The 9503-nt window shown below is 41.3% G+C and overlaps 1 pseudogene; it reads right to left on the reverse strand.

The window, feature by feature from the left end:
* Positions 1-433: 433 nt before the first annotated feature.
* Positions 434-5940, reverse strand: LOC122678650 (annotated as a pseudogene).
* Positions 5941-9503: the final 3563 nt, after the last annotated feature.

Consider the following 9503-nt stretch of genomic DNA (forward strand, 5'->3'; position numbering starts at 1 on the left):
GTGAAGTAATAAAACTCACTTAAGGACCATACCACTTGCCGAAAATGCCACACACCCACTTCTTAAATGCAAAGTTATAGTCCCATCTCAGACTTGGCCAGAGCAAAATATTGCAAGCAACTGATTATTGAGGTCAAACAGCAGGTAACTAACATATTGAGAACAAGCTATGGAGCAAGGGAGCATGACTAGATCAGAAGAGTCTTTTTATTTAAAGGTATAATATCCCAAACAGCCCCCTGGCACAGTTAATTTCTGTAATACTTTCACACTCTTCAACCTGTCTATGATATTCTAAACCTTAATTTCTTTCTTAAAGGGCTGATTTGGGTTGACTTGTTGAGAATGATGTCCGTAACAGAAAAAGATATCTGTGGTTATAGAACTTATGATAGTTTTACAGAAGTTATGGATAAATAGGGTAGTGAAGAAGTTAACCAGCTTCATTGTATACCCCAAAGACTTTCTCAATGGCACAGACATAGGCAGCCAATCCTAGGTTATACTTTGTGACTGTGAGCATGATTTGCCTGGCAGAAAATTCCATAGTGTAAGCTAAACCAAACTACACAATATCTTTCTTGGATTACCTGGTACTCTGTTTTAGAATCTGCTGTGGGTACAATGGGAATATTTCCACCACACCTTCCAAATTTTCTTTCTAAATTCTCTTGAAAAAACGTGAGCAAGTGGTGGTTAGAATCTGTCATATTTGAAGGTCAAATGGCCACAGCTGACATGATTATACTTCTCAGCCACTCCCTTCGCATTCAAGTGTGTGCATGTGTGTTAGTCGCTCAGTTGTGTCCAACTCTTGTGACCCCATGAACTGTAGCCTGCCAGGCTTCTCTGTCCATGGGATTCTCCAGGCAAGAATACTGGAGTGGGTTGCCATTCCCTTCTCTAGGGGATCTTCCCGACCCAGGGATCGAACCCTGGTCTCCTGCGTTGTGGGCAGATTCTTTACTATCTGAGTCACCAGGGAAGCCCTTAGCATTCAAGGAGAGATCAGAAATAACCATACTGTTCTTCCCCAGAAAATCCTAAGGCTCTGGAGTTGTTGAGCCACTGGCAGCTTCAGCAATGTTCATTGCTTTCAGTGCACTGGATTTGCTAAACTGCTTCTCACTGGCTGCAGGGACAGGTATGTCACAGTCTGCTTCCAAGATGCTTCCTTCCAAGGGTTTTGCCTTGGGGAAGTCCAGAATTGATTCATGTTGCAATTTGAAGTCTTCTAGTTCCTTTGGGTCATGCCATCTGAATTTCATATGCTCCCATCGACTTCACCACCATCAACACATTTAGCACCAACAAGATGTAAATATACTATAGAGTATAGGCCCACATTGCCAAATCCCTGAAAAAATGCTTTATCTCCAAACCCTGGTGTCATTTGTAAAATGCTCATGTAAGAAACTTCATTGCGGAAATTTTCAACCCCATGGCAAACACCATGACCAGTGGCAGAGATACCTCTGCAAATGCCACTCTGACAGATGGATTTACCAGTAATAGCAGGCATGTGCATTAATATCTCAGGGCCCAAGGGTGCTGGCACAGGTATCAGCAATCCAGGACATTTTCTCGCTCACCTGTGACCCTGACTGGGGAAGGCACATCAATGCCAGGACCAATAAAGCTCTGTTTTGCCAGCTCCATGGTGAACCTCCTTGTGATCTTTTCCACTTTATTATCAGTATGATTCCTGGGATTGATCTTAACATCAGCTTTAGCACCGCCAAGTGGCACATCAACACAGCACATTTATACGCCATTAGACAAACCAAAGCTTTTACTTCATCTACACTCACATCTTCTCACTAACCAATAATTACTTTGCAGGGCGTGCAATGCTAAGCTCTGCTGGACCCAGTAGCCCTCAGTGACCTCCCAGGAGCCGCCATGGTGCAGGATGGGGATGGACCGGATAAGCACTTGGTTGCAGGGTTTGATGATTCTCAGGATGCCATGCACCGCTTCTGCTCCTCACTCTCCCAGGTCTCGACGACTTCCATCAGCTTGTCCTCCATTATGCTAGCGCCACGGCCGAAGGAGCCAGCTTGGAGAAACCAGTTTTACGTTTCATCACGGTTGCTATGGTGCAGCCAGGTGGGCGGAGCCGGCCTGCGTGGTTGGATGGAGGCCAGAGGCCAAGGCACGGGTGAGTGCTGCGTCGGGGCCACGAGGAGAGGTGTGCTTTCGTTGGCCCTGGGGCAGGCTCCTCTAAGCTTCGAGCCTTCTTCACAGTCCTCTCGCTTCTTGCCACCGGATACCTGATCTGGAGGAGCCGAATCCGTCTGTTGGTGCCAAACAACACGGTAAAGCGTGGTGTGGAACCAGGCGTCCAGCGTGCGGGGCTGGGCCTCCTCTCGCCTCTCCTCGCCAGGGCTTTATGAGGTATGTTTTCTTTCCCTTTGAGGTACATTTTGATTATAGAGCGCGTTTCACTTATTTTCTTTAATGCTTTCCAGAATATTAACCCACAGTCTCTAGGCTTCCATCACTTCTGTTGGGAAATCAGTTTCAGTCTAATGTTGGCTCCTTGGAAGGCAGGCTCGTATTTACTTTATTTCCCGAATAAAAAGTACAGATGGAGGCCCTTGGGTCTTTCATGAAGTGAGGGAGTCTGTACATGGTTGCATAATTCAGCACACACCGTGGAGCTCAATGCTCACTCCTCTGGCCTGGTGCCTGCGCTTCTGTGGAAAGAGGGCCCTGAGACCCAGAAGCACCTGAGGTTGTTTGGGCAGAGATTTCTGAGGCCCAGATCTTTGGAGCTCGAGATACAGAGTGTGCTGGCTGTGATTGGCTGTATCCACTTAACTCTGCAAGACCCTCACCCTGTTAAGAGTAACAGGCGGGGAAGGAGGTCAAACAAGTCCTAAAACACAGTTTCAGGCCTGGACCACAGTTGCCCTGTGTCTAAAGGTGGTACCCTTACCAGCCTGGGTTCTTAAACTCTTTATTTAATCAATACAAATTGATGTGAGGTCAGATAAGAAATTCAGGCAAGGCTTTACTGGGACTCGCTGCAGCTGGAGGAAGTGAAAACAAGTAACAGGGGCCCTTGCTTGCTCTGTGAGATGGTGGGGTGACCTAGTCCCTTAAATGGGCTGAGGGTAGGGGCAGACACATGGCTCAGGCCAGTGGGTGACTTAGATGGTCTGCCCACTCCCTTGATGGTGCTGTTTGCAGGGGTCCTAGGTCATACCCTGTTTTTGCTACTGACACCTCAGAAGTAGCAGTTGGGTTTTGGTCTTTTTGTATGTTGTTGCTCTTGATTTGCCCCAGCTGCACATGCTTGCAGTTAATTTCAGTCCTTTATGTATTCTGTTCTGGAGGAGATGTTTGTCCTGGGGCAAGCACTGTAGCAAAGGTCCCCAGGTCGCAGCCTGTCTCTGTACTGCTTAAAGGCAATTTGTCTTTTGCCTCAGGCTGTTTTAAAATTGTTCTTTGTGTCTTTGGTTTTCAGTATTTTATTACGAATGCCTAGATGTGGTTTCTTTTGTATTGATCTTTCTGGAGCTTCATAGTAGTTACTGAACTACTCTTGTCTCTAAACCCACTCTTATGCTTTGTGATGTGCAGAATATGGAAAGTATATTTCTTCTTTGACATACCACTGCTCTTAGGCTGTGGCACCAAAGGCAGACTACTTGATGTTTCTGTTAACATCACCCCCTGTGCTCACCACATAGCTGGGGTTCCAGTTTCAGCTTTTTTCAGCACTCCTGAACTAGGCTCCCCATACCCTCTCAGACATAGCAGCAGCAAGAGAGCACCCCTTCCCAGCTCTATAAAACACCCCCTTCTCTGAGCTCCTGAGATGGCAACACATATGGACAGCATCCCCCTTAGGGATCTGAATCCCAGATCACAGAGATCTCCTGCAGGCTTTCAGTTACTGATGATCCAACCTCTTATCTTTGTTCCCTTAGCCCCAGTTCCTGTGATTACTATCTCCATATTACTATAATGTTCACTTTTCTAATTTTCCAACTTCTGTTTAACTACTTTCCATATTAAATTATATTGCTCTGTCCCATTCTGGCTGTCCTCTCTTTCTATAACCCTAAATATATTAGATCTTTACTATTTCCCACAAGACTTCGATGATTTTATGCTATATTTCTCTCTTAAAAAAATCTCTTTCAGTTAGGATATTTTCTGTTGACCCACATTCTAGTTTTATTATCTTCTTCTGTTTCTAATCTGTTTAATTTTGGTTATTATATTTTTCAATTCTAGAGTTTACTGTTGGTTATATTTTGCAGTTAATTTCAGTCCTTTATGTATTCTGTCTCTGGAGGAGATGTTTGTCCAGGTGTAAGCACTGCAGCAAAGGTCCCCAGGTCGCAGTCCTCTTTCTCCATTTTGTCATATATTTTCTTGAACATATTAATCAAAGTCATTTAAAAATGCATGTCTGAATAGATAACAAGTGTTGCCAAGGATGTGGAGAAAAAGGAACCCTTGTGCACTGTTGTTGGGAATATAAATTAGTATAGCCATTATAGAAAACGGTATGGAGGGTCCTCAAAAAATGAAAGAAATAGGACTGATGTATGATTCAGCATCCTACTTCTGAGTATGTACCCAAAGGAAGAGAAATAATTAATTGAAGAGATATCTGCATTACTGTGTTCGCTGCAGTTTACTCACAAGGGTCAAGACGTGGACACAATCTAAGTGTATGCCAGTGGATGAATGGTTAAAGAAAATGTGGTATATCTATACAATGAAATATTATTCAGCCATAAAAAGGAAATCCTACCATTTGTGACAAAATGGATAGATCTGGAGGGCAGTAAGCTAAGTGAAATAAGTCAAAAAGGGAAAGAAAAATACTGTATAATCTTACTTATATATAGAATCTAAAAAATCTAAATTAGAAACAGAGAGAAGATTGGTGGTTGCCAGGGGCTGAGGATTGGGGGAAATGAGTTGCTGGTCAGAGGGTATGAACTTCAAATTACAAGATGAATAAATTATGGGAACCTATTGTACAACATGGTGACTAGTTAACATTGTATTACATTCTTTAGATTTTCTAACAGAGTAGGTCTTAAATGTCCTTAGCATATATCCACAAAATGGTAATTACTTGAGGTTATGAATGTGTTAATTAACCTTGCTGTGCTCATTCGCTTGATCAGGTTTGACTCTTTATAACCCCATTGACTGTAGCCTGCCAGGCTTTGCTGTCCATGGAATTTTCCAGGCAAGAATAGTGGAGTGTGTTGCCATTTCCTACTCCAGGGATTCTTCCTGACCCAGGGACAGAACTGTTATTGCGGTAATTATTTCACAATATACATGTATATCAAATCATCCTGCTGTGTGCTTTATACTCACACAATGCTATTTGTCAATTATATAAAGGTAGGAAAAAAGGCAAATGTTTATTGAACAAACGGATGAATGAATATGAAAAATATAAAATACATGTCTAATAACTACTATCTGAGATCTCCAGTGAATCTGTTCCTATGGTTTTTTTTTGTTTTTTGACTCATTTAGTTCTGTCTTAAGGAATATCTGACACTTTTAGAAATGAAATTGAGACTCTGGCTTATGTTATCTTAGTACAGAAAAGAATGACTTTTGCTTTGTCCTATTTCTTGTTCAGCATTATTCTTATGGTATAGTGCTTCCATGACCTTCCATGGTTCTAACTAGAGGAATAATTACCACTCACCCCTTCTTGGTGGGTCCTCAGCTCTACAGATAGATCTGCTTGGGTTCTCAACCTTATAGCCTCTACTTTCTGTTCATCTTATTATCCTCTTATCTTGTGCTGCATATGGCATAAACGTATCTCCTGGGGAAAATTGATGAAGAGTGTCGAGCTAACCTTAAAACATTTTGCTTCTTTTGGGAATCTTGGCCCAATAAATCTGGGCTGCTTTGGTATCCCTGAACTTCAAGTTTTGTGTCCATATACCCATGAACTGCCAAAAGCACAGCTAATGTTCTCAGCCTCTTAGCTATCAGTTTCTGCTAGGCTTCTCAGTCTCTTTGCCATGTACCACTTACAAATAGTCAGAGGCCTTGAGGAGACAGTTAATGCAGAATATCAAGCTCATCTCGGTGTTCTTCTCTTCCCTGTGAGGTCTTATTCTCTGACTCTTGAAAGACTTGTGAGACTTTCCAGTACTTTCAAACAAATGCATTTTCCTTTTCATTTATGTTTTTCTAGTTCTCAAAGGGAATGTTGATCAGATAAAGCTGGCCCTGTATGATCAGAAGTAAGGTGTCTACATTGTTTATAACTCAGAAAACATGAGATTTCTAGAATGATGGCCTAACTTTTTAACTAAAGCCTTGACTTCCCCAAAAGTCTCAGTTTGGGCTGTCTTATATTTCTCTATCATTCGGCTCTTAGTTGCTTTTCTCTGGATGCTCCACTTTCACCTCTGTGATAATTGGGCAGTGTGAGGTGACTTAAAGAGAAAGTCTAAATCTTTTCATTTTTCAAATGTTTGGGTGGGGGAAGGAGAAAGACGAAAAAATCTGGTTTCATAGGATCTGGCAAACCACACTCTGTCCACCTTTGCACCGTTCTTTTATGCCCAGAAAAATTAAATGAATTGATAGTGTTCCTAGTATTAATATCCCAGGTTTCTAAATCTTTCAACAAAGTCCTTTAGGAATATCAGGATAAGTACCATTCCCTATTCAGAGATGACATTTGAGTGATTGCTTCTATTAATTTCTCTCATAAATATTCAACTCTCTGAGTGTATATAGCTGAGGCTTGTTCAGCAAAAGACAGACAGTCCTAAGGCATTTGTTTCAGTGTAACCAAGTACTACACACTTGCTGCCAAGATAACTGTTGGACTGTGGCTATTCAGATTCTGTATCTTTTCTTGCATACTTGCGATACTTTAAATATTTTCTGTTAACAATAACAACACATTTCCAACTTCCTATTTCTGGTTTGAAAAAACTTACCAAACACAAGTTCATGTGCTCGATCCATAGTGAGGCCAAGCAAACTGAAATATTGGAGTTTGAAATAGAGAAAGGTTTAGTGCAGGGCCATACAAGGAGAATTGGTGACTCATGTCCCCCAAAACTTTGAACACCCAGAAGGGTTTCAGCAAAACATTTTTAAAAGCAGGGTGAAGGAGGGTTGGTTGTGGGAAACTTCTTGGTGGGGGAATCCCTTGTTCTTAACAGCTACCCCCACAGGTCAGGTCATGCTGTACTTGTAAACTTTCAGCATGACTAATGTTATCCTTTATTTTGCAACTTTTTATCTCTGTATGAATGGAAAAATAAAAGGTCAGAATCTTGAGAATGGGCTGTCCTATCTATTTCAGGATATAGGTAGCATTCTTATCTGGCAGCAAAGGCAATAGAATACAAAGGTTAAAGTAAAAGAAACAGATCTCATATGGAGTCAGATTTGCTCTTCACTGTTACAAAACTGGTGCTGTGTTTGCCCCAGGGATTGTAAGACTTTTATGCAGAATGTATCCTAGGGAACCACATTGTATTAAATCCATGCTCTGGAAAAGTGGACTTCTATTTATAGGTTTTTTAAAAGCATCACATGTGGGTTTATAAATTTTCTTCAGATCATAAATGTAAAAATACTTTCTACAGTTCATCAATACAAAAAAAATGGTGGAGGAAGGGGAAAAAAATCCTCGACAATTCCTCATTTTCTTTTACTAATAAAAAATGAAAACAAAAGTGTTTTCTGTTTTCTATACTGAATGTCTAGGTACACTATTACAATTTAGCCAAAGACTGCCAAGTTCAATTGAATTCCATTATAAAGTATTGATTGGTTAGAAAAGAGAATTATCTAAACCCCAGACTGTCAAGAACTGTTATTTAAACACCCTTGTGTGTAATTTTACCCAATGCATTCATTTTATACTAGTGAACTATTCTAATAACATTAAAAAACCCTAAAATTCTATTAAAAACATTGACTTTAAAGAAACTATAAGACGATTTTGAATGTTTCAAAGTGAAAGTGCAGTTGCTCAGATGTGTCCAGCTCTTTGCAACCCCATGGACTGTAGCCCACCAGGCTACTCTGTCCATGGAATTCTCCAGGCAAGAATACTGGAGTGGGTTGTCATTCCCTTCTTCAGGGAATCTTCCCAACTCAGAAATTGAACTCAGGTTTCTTGCATTGCAGGCAGATTCTTTACCATCTGAGCCACCAAGAAAGAACAATAGAGATCTTCAATCTCAAGGAAGCTCTCTTACCATGTTAAATTTCATTGAGATTTCACTTAAGATTGGCATCTTCCTGACACAGGGATTGAACCCAGGTCTCCTGCATTGCAGGCAGATTTGCAGATTCTTTACTGTCTGAGCCACCAGAGAACCCATAATGAATACTGGAGTGGGTTACCATGCCCTCCTCCACGGGATCTTCCCAACCCAGGGATCAAACTCAGGTCTCCCGTATTGCAGGTAAATTCTTTACCATCTGAGCCACTAGGGAAATCCAAGAATACTGGAATGGGTAGCCTATCCCTTCTCCAAGGATCTTCCTGACCCAGGAATCAAACGGGTCTCCTGTATCGCAGGCAGATTCTTTACTAGCTGAGCTGCCATGTTAAGCCAAATTGTTTCATCACAGCAGTGTCAGGGGTCCAAAAGTTATTTATATCTACTTTTATGTACATAAAATAGAATGGCATCCTCTTATGGACTATATTTATCACTTATTACATGTACATGTATTATTTCTTTCAGTACTCTTTATGAGAAGTATAATATGAAGAGTTGTTGTTCAGTCACTAAGTTGTGTCTGACTGTTTGTGACCCTATGGACTGCAGCATGCCAGGCTTCCCTGTCGGTCACCACCTCCCAGAGTTTGCTCCAATTCCCCTTGAGTTGGTGTTGCCATCCAACCATCTCATCCTCTGTTGTCCCCTTCTCTTCCTGCCTTCAATCTTTTCCAGCATCAGGATCTTTTCCGGTGAGTTGGCTCTTCGCATTAGGTGGTCAAAATATGAGGAGTATATACTATATATTATAGTATGACTATGAGGAGTATAATAATTATGTTTTCTAGGTGAGGAAGCTTAAGACCAGAAATGCCAAGCTAACTTGCACTACATTACACAGCTGTTAAATCGCAAAGCTAAAATTCAAATCAAGGCAGCCTTATCCAGAGCCCATAGATACAAGCACTGCAAAACGTAACTTCATAAGAAATATATCACTGTAAGTAGGGTGTATTTTAGGAATTGTATTCCAATTTGGCAGATAAGGAAGTGCTTCCTTGAGAAAGTGATATGTGAGATAGACTAGAAGGATAAGTAAGAGTTATGCCAAGGTTTAGAAAACTGAACTAAATTCCAAGTGAGGATAGAGTGACAGCACTCTATATCCATTGTCCCAAGATGGAAAACGTGACCTGCTCTAAGAACAGAAGGTAACCTATTGTGCCTGCAGTGGGAATTTTTGACAGAGTGGTGAGGAATATTATGAGGGTAGAAATTTAGACTGGACCACGTGGTAATCAA

This window comes from Cervus elaphus, chromosome 3, assembly GCF_910594005.1.
Source record: "Cervus elaphus chromosome 3, mCerEla1.1, whole genome shotgun sequence".
Lineage (NCBI taxonomy): Eukaryota > Metazoa > Chordata > Mammalia > Artiodactyla > Cervidae > Cervus > Cervus elaphus.